Source organism: Sarcophilus harrisii, chromosome 4, assembly GCF_902635505.1.
Source record: "Sarcophilus harrisii chromosome 4, mSarHar1.11, whole genome shotgun sequence".
Lineage (NCBI taxonomy): Eukaryota > Metazoa > Chordata > Mammalia > Dasyuromorphia > Dasyuridae > Sarcophilus > Sarcophilus harrisii.
In genome coordinates, this window is record NC_045429.1 from 49,455,403 (window position 1) to 49,471,415 (window position 16,013).

Here is a 16,013-nt window from a genome sequence, read left to right on the forward strand (position 1 = left end):
CAAGAATACACTGACCAGGGATTTCATAATACCAAATGAGCATTTACTTCCTCACCTCAGCCCCTTGAGGGCACCAGAGATGTACTTATTTTAAAAAGATTAGTTGAGTGTTTTTAAGTCTAAAAGGAAGTGAAGAATGATCTCTTTGTAAAGACAAGAAGGAAAAACCTGATGGAGAAAGAGTTGGGACAAGTCACTGATTGTCAAAGGACAGAACAATTCCTCAGGAAACAGCTCTGGGGAGGGATGTGTGTGTGTGTGTGTGTGTGTGTGTGTGTGTGTGAGCAGGGGATAGGTTATAGCCAACTTTCTGGAACTCCAAATCAAGATATAGGGTCAATCAACAAGACTTTGATGCCATAGTTGCTTGGATTTTATATTAGGCTCACAGAGGCTTTGTGACTAGAAACCCAGCAAATTTGGTCCATCCTGTGTTTTAGTGGTGCAATTTGCAAGAAAGATGGCACTTAAACTTCACCAGAATATAAAGTATTTTGTTGGACTGTTTAAAATGACAGTTTACATTTCACTTCAACTCTGCACTAATCACTCTACTCCAAACTCAAATCTTCTCTAAGGTATCATGGTCAACCTATGCTGTCCAACTGCTCTTGCACCTGCTATTGTGGCAACCAACCATTGGTTGCTTATGGCACTAGATGCTGCTATTGTTGCCCTCAAAGGGCTCTGGACCTTTCAAAAAGTCACTAGGTCATCATTGAGCCTGGGCACATCTCTCATGACTTATTTAAAGAAGTAAATATAAAGAATTACTCCAAACTCAGGCCCCACCTTGTCTTGGCAGGATACATGTTCAAAGTCATGCTAACTGCCATGAATTCAAAGTCACATGGAGATAGGGGATGGGAGAATCCCTACCTGAATGTCAGGATGCTGCTTGTAAAGAGTCCTGCAGCTGGACAGGAAAAGATCAGTGAAGAGATAGGTCAATGGCCCCTTTTGCAATCCATATAATCATTAGCAACTCCAGCTCAGCAGTCAATAAAGGGATTTTTCATCTTAAAGGACAAACATTTTAGTTCTAAATCAAACATGACTAAAAACAGGCTGCAAAGTTCTGACTCAATTGATAGGAACTAATGAGGGAAACTTGGGGTATAGTCCACAGAGTAGCTCCTATGTCCCCACTGAGCCCCCATTATCATTGTATGGTCATATGATCCTGTGGTTATGTTTGTGTGTTATCTCCTGTATTCAATTTTGCCATGAGGGTAAAAAGTCATCTTTTCTTTTCTTTGTATTTACTATAATGACTAAAATATAAAAGATACTTAATAAATGTCTGACTTTGTGATCAAAGGGAAAAGAACTCTCCCTCAGGGATGTGATGAAAGATTTTATACAATTGATTTTGAAAAAAAATGCATGACCCATTTTTAAGCTTAGTCTACATTAATAACATTTTCTCCATCACTTTTTTGAGCCTAGAAAACAATAAATCAAGCACTGATTTGTATCATTTGCTACTTCCTGGTGTGTAAATACTTGCACTGAAAATTTAATAATTCTCTGAGTTGGTAGGAATTGGCTGTAGCTCACTGGTGCTTTTCACCTAATGGTTAGCACTCAACCCTCATCTCAGGATGCCTAGGGAAATGAATATGGGGAGAAAGGGAAACACAGGGAGAACATTTCAAACACTTCAGCTACTCTTGCTGCCTATTTTAAGACCTTTTGAAGTTCCATGATGAGTTTTCCTTGGAAGATCTTTTTTGGAAAGTGAAAAGAATTTTTCTCATGGCATACTCACTACTGATTTTAGGGCATCTTCATCTCTTACGTGAAAAAAAAAACAAAAACAAAACAAAACAATATAGAGAAACAGTACATCCATGTGCCCAGGATTACTATTTTCCAATCAGACCCATGAGCCATTAAAACAAGGGAACATTTCATTACTACTTTTCAGGGATTAAATAGGAGTAGGTCTCATGTGAATTCCAAATTTGATTTCTTTTTATGGAGACAAGCAGGAGAGGCTATAGGAAAGTTCTGTAACCTGACAAGAGAAGAGTGAATGGCATAGTAAAGCTGAAAGAAAACTTGATCTGGACTCAGAAGATTCAGATTCAAAGCCCTAATTAGCTGTATGACTTTGGACAAGTTACTTAATCTCTGAGTCTGTTGCTTCCTCTGAAAAATACAGAGGTTGGACTGGAAGATACTAAAAGTCTCTCATAGGATCAAGGGAGATAACTTTGCTTAAGTGTTTTATCAATGTCATGTATCATTATTTTCCTCGGAAATGTGGCAATGTCAGATGGAAGGAAGTAAGAGTCAGACATTCTATGATCCTTTAAGGGAAGGAGGGAGATAATGGCTACATCTTTCTTTCTTTTTTTCTTTTTTCTTCCTCCCTCCTTCCCTCCCTCCCTCCCTCTCTTCCTTTCTTTCTTCCCTCCCTCCTTCCTTCCTTCTTTCCTTTTTTTTTTAGAATTTTAATTAATCATCTCCCAAGGTAAATAATGACAGATGACACTTATATAAAACTTAATCAAAGTTAATCTCATTTGATCTTTACAACTACTATATTAGGTAGGTATTACCTAGAGGAATTATTGTAACTATTTTAAAGAAGGAATTTGAAATATATTCCATAATTAGTGTCAGAGGCAGAATTTGTACATATGTCTCTTCAGATCCAATTCTCTTTCACTATAATGTATCTCTGTGACTCATATTCACTTTTTATTATAAGACAAAGCTTATAACTCATTTGTAAATCTGTACAGAAAGAGGTCATAGAAAGAATGCCTACCTAAGACGTTTGGGGCTTATCCTGGGTGTCACAAGCTTACCTATATGAACTTGTACAAATCTTCTGAGCCTCAACTTTCTTGTGTGTAAAATAAGCAGGTTGACCAATAACTTATAATCAATAACATTTATATTGTAAAGTTCTGTGAGCATGTTAGATACAGAAATCTAACCCTGCTTCTTTGCAACCAGGAAAGCTGGGCATGATGGTTTGGGCCAAAGTCATAGCTCTTAAATCTTGACAGAATAGCCTATACTTGTTCAACTCAGTTCAGCTAAATTTAATTCTATTCAGCATCAGTACTAAGTAAACCTCTACTCTGTATAAGACAATGCTAAGTGCTGATAATACAAATACTTAAAAAAAATCACTTTTTCTGATCTCTGGAAATTATATTCTTGGGGAGAGGGGTTTTATGTACACATAGATAAGTGAATACAAAGTACTGGTTATCCCAAAAGTTTTAGTGCAATTTTAAGATTGAATAATTTCAGGAATACAGATATTACAAGCTTAAAAACTCTAATCATTGAATAATTGAAAGGCTAATTATTAAAATTTTAATATTTACCTTAGTGAATTTTGAATAGTAAATTAAAAATTCTAATCTTAACAAGACAAAACACCCTGTCATCATGCATTGTGTATATGGAAGCTTTTGGAGGATATTTTCTCAGGCAGGTGATCAGTAGATGTTTAGCTTGGTCATCTTTTTCATCTGATCTATCTCTATGAGACTTTTTTTTATAGGGATCACATAAAACAAACACGTATGTATGTGTGTGTGTGTATACATATATGCAACTGGCTTTCACAATGAAGTCCTAATGCTTTAGTTAATACCAATGTTTCTGGATTGGTTGTAAGAGAGCTAATAAATGCACAGTCAGGGCCAAGTGGGTGTGTTTTAACATTGAGTTAGTTAATAAGTTCTAATGCCAACAATGACTCTAACAAGAAGCCAAGATGCAAACCAAAGGAGAGAATTTGGGATGGGCCAGTGAGGACTGTCACATGGAAGATGGAAGAGGTCCTGATGAATATCACAGCAAAGTTCCTAATGAACTCAGGGACTGAACCTTGTAGCACAGGGTCCTTCATATTTTTTATCATGGTCTCCCTTGGTAGTCAGGTGAAGTCTTTGGAAGCCTTGTTAAAATTGTTTTAAATGCATAAAATACATTGAATTATAAAAGAAACCAATAGAGATAACAAAATATTTTTTAAAATTCAGGAACCTCAGCTTAGTAATCTCTGTTGAAGGACACATTCAGGAAAGACTTGTAGTCAAGATTTCCAGCTCTTGGGGGACAGATGTAGGAGGGGGTAACTCCTTTAACCTAGGAATAAAGTTGCAAATTCTCTAAAAATGAGTAATCTAGTTTTGGAGCCACCCTCTGTTGACCTCAATTTTGATTGACACAAAAATCCCATTCCTTGTCTATACTAGATAATATTTTCATGAAGTGTGTGGTAAGAGCTCAAGAGATACTGCTGCTGATTTATGTTCCCATTTTATAGATGAGGAAGTAGAGCCCCAAGCAACATGCCCATTGTCACACCCAGCACCTGGATATAGTGGTAAGATTCAAATTTAAAGAATCTTTTCTTCCTGAACCAATCTTTGGGTTAAATCGCCTTTCCAAAGGGTACAGGCATTTGGTACATTTGTTCTGAATTAAGCTTGGCTGCATTTAAACATTATCACGTATGGGGAGGTCGAATTACAGAGACAGCCTTGGTCCAGTGAGTAGCATACATAGCATGGCTACTCACAGAAGCGGAAAATTCTGGGGCCCCTCCAGCAGTGTTTCTAGAAAGAAGCTGGGGTGAGGGGGAAAGAGGCCAGCTGGTGTGCCAGAAGCTTCATAAAAGGGATTATAGGACCTTTTAAGGGAATGAAGCCATTGGTAATGATGGAAAACAGCAACGGCAGGATTTGGATAGGGTTTGAACATTTAATTTGCCAGTTAGCCTCAAATGCCTGTAATCTTTTTTTAAATTAAAAAAAATGTATATTTTGCAGTTCCCTTTCTGTGAAGTTCAAAAGATAACATTAGAATGTTATGAGAAGAACCTGTTATGCTAATCAAAATCTTGGGGTAACTGAAGTTGAATTCTTTAATTAAAAGATATGAAACACAAAGTAGGAAATCATGGACCAGGAAAGGAAAAAATTAACACCTGGCTATAAGGCACATCTGTATATTATTCAAAGAGCAGTAGGGAGTGCAGGGGGAAAAGAAAAAACTAACTCTATATTTTAGGTGCCCTCCGAAGCTTGGTGTCAGATAAAGCATATTGTCTTACACATGTGTTTAACTCTTCATAACTCCATTGGGAGTTTTCTTGGCAAAGATATAGGAGCAGTTTGCCATTTCCTTCTCCTGCTCATTTTATAGATGAGGAAACTGAGGTAAACAGGGCTAAATGACTTGTCTAGAGTCACACATCAAGTAAGTGTCTGTTGATTTTAAACTCAGATCTTGTTGACTTTAGATCCTGGGCTCTATCCACTGCACCACCTAGATAAAACAACTATCATTTAAGTTAAATGTCTTCATATTCAGATGGCGGGGCCAGGATTCCTTCAAATATCTTAAGAAAGATTGGGTAGGTTGAGGAGATAAATCTTGACTCTCTAAGGGGAATGGTTGAGCATACCTTAGGTTTTAAATAGATAGTTTGACTATAGAATCAAATACAAAATCCTCAGTTTTGCATTCAAAGTGCTTTCTAACCTGACTCCTTCCTATTTTCCAGTCTTCTTACATTTCCCTATCTCTCCCTCTCTTCTCTCTTCCCCCAAATCCTCTCACACTGTGTTCTAATGATACTGGCCTCTTTGCTGTTTCTTGAACAGCTTGACTCTGGGCATTATAATTGGCTGTCTCCCATGCCTGGCAAGCTCTCCATCCTCATCTCTGCCTTTTAAATTCCTTGGCTTCCTTCAAATTCCAACTCAAATCTCATCTTCTACAAGATACTTTTCCTGATCCTCCTTAATGCTGATGTTTTCCTTTTGTTATTTACCTCCATTTATCTTGTATAGATCTTTTTTTTTCCTACAAAGTTGTTTGCATAGTTCTCTCTCTCTCTCTCTCTCTCTCTCTCTCTCTCTCTCTCTCTCTCTCTCTTTCTCTCTCTCTCTCTCTCTCTTTGTCTCTCTCTGTCTCTCTATCTCTCTCTGTCTCTGTCTCTCTTTTTCTCTCTTTCTCTGTCTCTCTCTCTCTCATTACAGAACAATTTTTTTTACATTATCTTTCCAGGCTGGAAGTACAGTAGTCACTCATAAGCTTAAACCTCATTGCTCATCATCAAGGAAACTTTGATCTACTGATTCTGATCTGCATTAGTTTCCCTCTACATAGGCAGTCTGGTGGACTCCTGTTCCAAGAGGTTTATCATATTGGTGTCAGATTTAATGTGATCAGCTGATTGTTTTTAACTCCACTGTAACTCAGAATTCCTGAACTCAAGCAATCCGCTAGCTTCAGACTCCTCAGAAGCAGAGATTATAGCTGTGTGTCACCATGCTTGGCTGAACACTGAAAAAAATACACTTTAAAATGCTTTAAACGCTTTAAAATGCTTTTAAAAAATCATTATTTCTTGATATACTTTCCTCCCTTCATTGAATTCTTCTTTGCAACAAAGAAAAATAACTAAGGAAAACCAAGCCTCCCCATTGTTTACAATTTTGTGTTACTATAAGACCATGACCACAACATATTGTTATATGTTTCTTGTTTTTGAAGTAAGCACTTAAAAAAAGATTCCTGAAATAACCCTCACTCCATCATTTAGCAAGTAATCATGGCAGATAAATAACAGGAGCAAGGTTTGAAAACCAATTGAAAGCAAGAGACATGGCAGCATGTTAGGGATGAGAATCTTATGGTATATACAAGTGAGCTATCATCTTTTGTAACCATAGCTGAAGATCTGAAAGAAAGTTAGGGAGATCTCATTAGTATGGGAGTAAGGGAAATCTAAGAGGTGATTATTAATGAAATTATACTGGGTGTCAGCTATATTATTCAATATTGTTTTAGACCATTTAACATAATTAGATAGTATAAAATACCTGAGAGTATATCTACCAAAACAGGCACAGGAACTGTATGAACGTAAACATAAAACTTTTTGAACCAATAAGGTTACTTCTAAATGACTGAAGTGATATTTATTACTCATGAGTAGGCAAAGCCAATATAATTAAAAACAATTTTACCTAACTAATCTATTTATGCAATGCCAGCCCAATTAAATTACTAAAAATTATTTTACTGAATTATAAAAAATAATAACAAAGTTCTTTTGAAAAAATAAAAAGTCAGGAACTTCACAAAAACAAAGGGAAAAAAATTGAAAAGGAATGAGATTCAGACCATCAGACCTTCAACCATATCCGTTAAAATGGATAATTTTGATTGTTTTAATTAGTTTTTATTGTACAAATAAAATCTATGAATCAAAAAATAGAAGGAGTTCAGAAAATTGGGGGGAAAACTTTCATAGATTATTTCTCAGATACAATGTGATTGGGCTGGAATATTGCTATGGTGTAGGAAATAATGAGATGGTTGATTCAGGAAAACATGGAAAGACTTGGACTTATCCATCTTCAGAGAAACAGTGGACAAATGGAAATAAGCATAGTACAGTCATATATATGTATATATATATGTTATATATATATATATAAATTTATATATATCGATATATGTGTGTATATATGTGTGTATCTATATGTCTATATTTTCATACTTAATTGTAAAGGGGAAGGGAGGAGAAGGGAGACAAAATAAGTTTTAAAAAAAGCACAGTAGAGAACAAAAGAGAAGCTACAAGGAAGCAAAGAAAAGACTCACAGCTTTGAAAATAATGGGGAGTATTTATTGTACAGGTGTTTTTGAAATGGAAATTTTTTAATATTGAATCCTCTCTTATATTCTACTATGTTCATGACCATTTTTTCCCCTTTTCTTATTTTACATTTAAGTTTAAAATAAAATTTAGAACTTTTCTAAAAAGAAATTAATAAAAAGACTTCCTAATTGAGAGCTTTTTAAAAAATTCCTTTTTGGAGTGCAAACTTCTTTTTATTAAAGCTTTTTCTTTTCTTTTCTTTTTATTATAATAACTTTTTATTAACAGAACCCATGCCAGGGTAATTTTTTACATTATCCCTTGCACTCACTTCTGTTCCGATTTTTCCCCTCCCTCCCTCCACCCCCTCCCCCAGATGGTAAGCATCCCTATACATGTTAAATATGTCACAGCATATCCTAGATACAATACATGGGTGCAGAACTGAACAGTTCTCTTATTGCACAGGGAGAATTGGATTCAGAAGGTAGAAATAACCCAGGAAGAAAAACAACTTATTTTCAAAACATATGCATGGATAATTTTTCAACATTGATCCTTGCAAATCCTTGTGCTCTAAATTTTCCTTCCTTCCCCCACCCTCTCCCCTAGATGGCAAGTAATACAATATATATTAACATGTTAAAATATATATTAAATCCAATATATGTATATATATTTATACAATTATCTTGCTGCATAAGAAAAATCAGATCAAAAAGGAAAAAAAAATAAGAAAGAAAACAAAATACAACAAAAAGAGTGAAAATGCTGTATTGTGATCCATACTTAATTCCCACAGTCCTTTCTCTCTGGGTATAGATGGCACTCTTCATCACAAGATCATTGGAACTGACTTCAATCATCTTATTGTTGGAAAGAGTCACATCCATCAGAATTAATCATTGAATAATATTGCTATTGCCATGTACAATGATCTCCTGGCTCTGTTCACTTCATTTAGCATCAGTTCATGTAAATCTCCCCAGGATTCTCTGAAATCATCCCACTCATCATTTCTTATAAAACATTTCATAATATTCATATACCATACCTTATTCAGTCATTTTCCAACTGATGGACATCCACTCAGTTTCCAGTTTCTTTCTTTGTTTCTTTCTTTTTTTTTTTTTTTGCTGAGGCAGTTGGAGTTAAGTAACTTGCCTAGGGTCACACAGCTAGGAAGTGTTAAGTGTCTGAGATTAGACTTGAATTCAGGTCCTCCTGATTTCAGGGCTGGCAAGACCCTACTTTCACTGAAGAAGTCTCAGCTGACCAGGAGCTTAGGTGAGTATTGTAATAGACAAACAGGGAACTTATTTTCTTAAGAACTAAACTAGTAACCTTTTTTGGCTGAAATGGGACAGATGTTAGGAAAAGATTCTCCTCTATACCCACCCCCATCCCCACCCCCACCCCAAAGTGGTGCTATAGAAAGCATGCTTAAGCTAATAGAAGGACAAGGAACTCTAACTCCTTATAACTTAGGAACAGATAGCTAGATTTCTGGGTACATTAAAATGCACCTCTCCTTGGTTCTTAGAGGAAGAGCAAATCTCTCCAGATAATTGGACATTAATAGGGCACCAGATCTCTGAATATTACAACAAAAAAGGTCCTCATTTGATTTCCATTGAGGCATTCTATGTATACAATATAATACAGTTAGCCTTAAAAAATCCTATAAGTTAGAGAAAAAAGAAAAGTTCTAAGAATAGCCAGAGGAAGAAGCCTGAGGAAAAGGAGGAAGACAATGAACAGATTAATGACCATATCCCCACAGGGCATGGAGATTTAAGTGAGGCTCAAGGGTGTGGTGAATTTTCACCCCACAAGGCAGTTTCAGCTCCACCTAAGGAGCAGGTAATTGACTCTCCTCCATCAACTCCACCTTCTGAGATGGAGGGAGGAGGGGTAGTAGGGAGGGGGCAGTGACAGCACCAGCACTTCCCCCCTCAGCATCCAACCACTTTTATAACTAGACTGCAAAAGGGACTACTTAAAAGCCAGAGCAGAAGGGAGAGATGTAACTGAACTCCAACATCACATTTTTCCTATGATTTAACAGTTTAACTCTTCAGGTCAAGAAGGTAGAAAATGCGCTCCTTTTGATATAGAAATCCTCAAAGACCTGAAAAAGCTCACACTCTTTATGAGGCTACATCAGCTTATGTTAAGATGCTATTATAGAATTTGGCTTTTGAAATCTTAACCCCTAAATGACTGGAAATGTATAGCAAGGGTATGCCTAGAACCTGGACAAAACTTGTTCTGAATATGGTGAGCTCTGTAGGATACAAGCCCAACAAAATAGTCAAAAGTAGAATTCATACTGCAGTCACCTGTGACCTACTAACAGGTATAGGTTCTTATGCAGACATCACAGTGTAGATTAATTATTCCATAGCAGCATATGAGCAAATTGTTGCTAATGATATCAAAGTGTGGGCTTCTCTCCACAATAAAGATGACAAGAGTGAGGCCTTTACAAAAATAACACAAGGGCCAAATAAATGAACCCTTTGCTGACTTTGTGGGACGTTTGCAGACAGCTATCACAAGAACTAATGGTGAAAATGCAGTAACAGACATTTTGATAAGGCAACTTGCTAAGGAAAATGCTAATGAGGTCTGCAGAAGAATTATACTAGGACTGCGCAAGGATGCTCCTTTAGAGGAACTCATAAGACGCTGTGCCACAGTGGGCACAAATGCCTTTTATAGCCAGGCTATGATGCAGACTTCCCAAGATCCCAACATGGGAAGACAGGGTTCCTTTTGGCAAGGGACTTCCAGGGATACTCATCAATGCTTTCAGTATGGTAAAGTAGGGCATCTGAAAGCTCAATGCTGGCATAGAGACAGAGTGAGAAAACAGGGTGGGAAAACAAGACCCAATATCCCATGTCCAAAATGCAACAGAGGCTTCCATTGGGCCTCAGAATGTAGACAGGTTCAGGAAAACGGGATGAGGGGCCCAGACCCAGGGCCCCAGGCAAAAAACACTTGGGGTATGATGGCAGCTGATGCTACACCCAGAGAGTGCCTAGAAGTCCAGTACCCAGACATGACCAATCAGCCAGGAAGCCATATGATGAAAAAAAGGGATTACACAATCAATCAGCCAGGAAGCAACCTGACGGGAGAAAGGAATTACAATTGGGGAGAATAGAGTTGTATGCAGCTGGGACAACTGAGATACTCCCTGGGGAAGTGAAATCTGTTCCTCCCCAGCCTGTAGATCCCTTGCCTCCAGGCACAGTAAGCTTGACCATTTCACCTCCTGAGAGTAGGTACAAAACAGATGTGGGAAACTGGGGAATGTGTAGATAATATCCCAGTCATTAATACAGGCAGACAATGTGTGACTTATAACCCAGGAGAAGTAGTTGCATCAGGCTTACTGATATAGAATCCTAATAAGCAACCTGGTGATAGTAGCCCAGATTCTGACTCCAAGCCACAAAATCCAGGAATATATTAGACAGCAGCTGTAACAGCTGACCGACCTATGCTCATGATCTATATAAATGGCCTACCATTAGAAGGATTGGTAAACACTGGTACAGATCATACAGTCATTAGAGGTGCCAACTGGTCCAGTCACTGGCCAAAGATTAAAGCAGACACCTACATGTCTGGTGTAGGAGGATCAATAGCAGCTGAAGTTAGTGCTGCCCCTATAAGATGGACTTTTGAAGGCAAAACAGGAGTTTTTACTCCTTTTATAGTTGAAAAAATCCTCATCAATCAATGGAGAAGACATGTCTTACAACAATTAAGGTTAAAAATGAGTACTTTGGTTTTTTAGGCAGGGCTGCTGTTGAAGGCCTGCCAACACTTTCACCTGTTCCTATCCAATGGAAAACTGATACACCAGTGTGGATAGAACAGTGGCCCTTAGGTAGAGATAAAATTCAGGCCTTATTAGATATAATACAGGAGCAACTTGACCAAGGACGCTTACAACCTTCTCTAAGCCCTTGGAATTCCCCAGTATTTGTTGTAAAAAAGAAATCTGGAAAATGGAGGATGTTGACTGATTTAAGAAAGATAAATGAACAGATGGAAACTATGGGAACTCTTCAGCCTGGACTTCCATCTCCTACTCATTTGCCTAGAGAATAGCCTCTTTGGGTTATAGACATTAAGGATTGTTTCTAGTCTATCCCTCTGGATAAGGAGGATATGAAAATATTTGTCTTTTCAGTGCTCAGCGTTAACTTAGCTCTGAGTCTTATAAAAGATATGAATGGATAGTTTTGCCACAGGGAATGAAAAACAGCCCTACTATGTGTCAAATGTATGTTGGTGCTGCTCTTACTCCTGTAAGTAAAGCATTTCCAAAAGTTATGCTATTATTACATTATATGGATGATATATTGGGATGTGCACCTGAGGAACAAATGTTAGAAGCATGTCTACAAAAGACCATAGAAACACTAAGGAACTATAAATTGTTCATAGCTCCAGAAAAAAATTCAAAGACATGCTTCTTTTCAATATTTAGGATATGAAGTATACCCTAAGGTGCTTACAGCACAAAAACTGTCCTTAAGAACAGAGAAGCTAAACACTTTAAATGATTTTCAGAAATTGATAGGAGATATCCAAGGGATGTGACCAGTGTTAGGCTTGACTACCTATCAATTACAACCACTATATGACATTTTAAGGGGAGAGAGTGCTTTAAACTCATCTCGCCAGTTTACAAAAGAAGGTTAAGAGGCTTTGAGAGAAGTTGAACTGGCTTTATCCAATGTGGTTGAAAAAGTCACTCAAAAACCCTTGGAAATATCAGTTTTTACTGCACAAGAGGCACCCACAGCAGTCCTTCATCAAGGAGACAGTGTGATAGAATGGGTGAACCTCCTGGCACAACCAGAACAGAGCTTTACTCCTTACCCAGTGCTTGTGGCTAGACTTTTATTAAAGGTCATTAAGCGAGCAGTACAATTATCTGGAACAAGACCTAACAAGATATACACCTTTTATAACAATACACAAATTAATGTGTGCTGTGAGACCATCCCAGAGTGGCAAATTTTATTGTTCACAGCCCCAAATTTTACACATGGATCTCCATTAAAGATAAACAGACTATTACATAATTGGTGATGGATTCTTGAAGAAAAAGTTTCTAAAGTTCCTCTTAAAGGACCAACTATCTTTATAGATGCATCCAAACATAATATTTGTGCTATATACTCTCATGACTTAACTATAAAGAGAGTAGAACTCCTTTTCAGTCCACTCAGCAGAATGAATTGTAATGCAATCATTCTGGCTCTTACTTATTATCCTGGAGATATAAATATAATATCTGATTAGGCCTGTTCAGTAGATGTGGTACAAAGAATTGCCACAGCCCAAATAAAATTTGTAGCTTCTAATATATATCTGCTCTTTAAGGAACTTCAAGAGCAAGTATCCAGATAAGATTTATATCTTGCATGTCCACTCTCATAGTGGACTTCCAGGTCCTATTTTTAATGGGAATTCAAAGGCAGATAGCCTTCTAACTATGTTGGTCAATACTCCTTTATTCCAAGAAACCCAGGAATCTCATTCTAAATATCATCAGGCTGCTCAAGTTTTACGTTTACAATTTGGAATAACAAGAGAGGAAGCTAGGAGCATAGTAAAAGCCCGGACAGCTTGCCTTCCTTTCCACGCTCCTACACTGACTCCAGGGAAGAACCCTGTTGGTTTGAGACCCAATGAAATCAGGCAAATGGATGTGACCCATTATAAATCTTTTGGTTGCCTGTCTTTTATCCATGTTGTGGTAGACACCTTTTCAGTATTCACTTTTGCAATACCAGCAGCAAAAGAGACAGCCCGAGTGGTCACTGAATTCATCATACAAGCATTTGCAATTATGGGTGTGCCACAAGCAATAAAAACAGACAATAGTCTTGCATATACTTCTAAACATTTTGGACACTTTTGTGCATGGTATAAGATTTTACACACCACTGACATACTTTTTAATCCTCAAGAACAGGCAATAGTGGAGAGGAGAAACAGAGATATTAAGACGCTTCTCCAAAAACAAAAGAAAGGGGGAGCCACAGGTAACCCTAGAGAACTTCTAAATCTAGCCTTTTATACTATTAACTTCTAGATTTTTGATGATGCACTGGCTCCGGCAGACAGGTTTTATAACCCACTGGAAGGGCAGTGTCCAGTGTGAGCAGCTCTACTATCTTTAGATAATCGCCAGGTGATATGGAGAGACCCAGAACGTGGTGAATGGAAGGGACCAGATAGGCTAACTGCTTGGGGGAGAAGGTTTGCTTGTATCTCTACAGGTGGAGAAGGAATCAGATGGGGGCCAATGAGCCGTATTCGCCTTGTCCATTGCAGAGAGATGGAGCAGACACTTGAAATGAAGGAGAACACCCAAGAAATATCAGGTGGTTCTGTTGCTGATTGTGCTCACCACTGAAAAGATCATGGCAGTTATGGCATTTGACTCATGGACATTGAAAATTGTTGGACTTCAAAACCCTCAGGAATCATTGGATTCTCTGAGACATGATAAGATTGTTGTAGGATTTGAAAACCCTCAGGAATCATTGGATTCTCTGAGACATGATAAGATTGTTGTAGGACTTGAAAACCCTCAGGAATCATTGGATTCTCTGAGACGTAAGATTGTTGTAGGACTTGAAAGCCCTCAGGAATTATTGGATTTTCTGAGAAATGATAAGACTGTTGTAGGACTTCAAAATCTGCTGGAATTGTTAGATTCCCTAACACATAAAAGGACTGTTGCAGGACTTCAAAAACTTGGGGGGAATCACTGGATTCTTTGACACGTGAAGCAATGGACAATAGATTGGTTTTTGACTATCTCTTGGCTGCTGAAAAAGGCGTATGTGTGACTGTTATTTACTTATCTTCCTTCTAGGAGTTCTGGAAATCTTTTACAACACCTTGTTGATTTATATTGTTTGTTATTCTGCTACTTGCGTGTACAATTTGTGTTTATTACACCACATCAAGCATGCACTAGCTGTGGGGAAAGTCATCACTAATAGCCTCTATGTTATTGCTATGTGCTTGTGTAATACCTCCTATGCCGATGGGTTTGTGCATACCTGTTTCTAATAAGGCCCTTCAGCCCAGAAACCCACTAGCAACCCCCACTTCCCTTTGGTGCTTTTCATCTCCCTTCCTGAGATGTCAGGGAGGACGCGATCATCTCCTTTTTAGTGCTTTCACCTTTTTTCCTGAGAAGTCAGGGAGAATGTGATCACCTCCCCTTGGGGGCTCTGACCTCCCTGAGATGTCAGGGATGGCATGACTACCTGTGTTCTAAAACAAAAGAAAGCGGGAGATGTAATGGGCTGAAGCTTGAGTTGATCCACTGAGGTCCCAAGCACGTGAGGCTAAATAGTAATTGGACCATACTCTATTAATATATGCTTGGAGAAAGAATTGCCCTCACCCACTCTTTGTGCAGGTTTTGATGTGTTGTATGGGAAATGATGTAGGGACGATTTTGGGGAGAAAGAGAGGCGGGGAGAGAGGCGGAGAGACTGCTGGCCAGGTTCGTGTCATGGCTGCTCACATTCCTATTGCTATCCCCTTTCACCTCCACAAAGAATAAAAATCAAGGATTTTCCCTTAACCTGAATTCCTGACTCTGGCTGGTTTTAAAATACGCGGTCATCACAACTAAGACAGACAGAAGTTGTGTGACTTATCCTTGGTAGATATTTGAGCCTGGTTTTGAGCCTGGTTTTGAACTCATTTCTTGAGTATTGACTAGACATCCTTTCCACTATACTACTCCATTTCTAAAGTAAATGGATTGGATTGTCAGAGCATTTGGTTTGAATCCTTTCTGCAATTAACTCATTGTGTCATATTGGTCAAATCACTAACTTTTCTGGATGCCTCACCACTGAATGGGGAGAGAACTAGATCCTCAGCCCCAGTCCTGAAAAAATATATATAGGGCATTCTGCCTGGTGTCATCCTATGTGCAGGCATAAAGAATCTGCTTCTGGAAACACACACTGACAAAGAATGGAGGGACCCTGCCCTCAGTTCAGAGCATGCACATGTATTCTGTGACTTGTCTGTCTGTTTACTATGGGATGGGGGAAAAAACCCCCAACAAACTTTTTAATTGGATGTTAAGCCAGAACAGAGAGTACATACAAAAAACACTGAACAACCAAATTGAGAGAGAGAGATAGAGAGAAACAGAGAGACAGAGAAACAGAGAGACAGAGACAGAGAAAGAGAAAGGCAGAAACAGAGAGAACACCAGTGGTCTATTCTCTCCACTCTGATTTGAAACCACAAGTGCATAAACATGGCTGTTTTCTGTGTCTGTTGTGTTTCA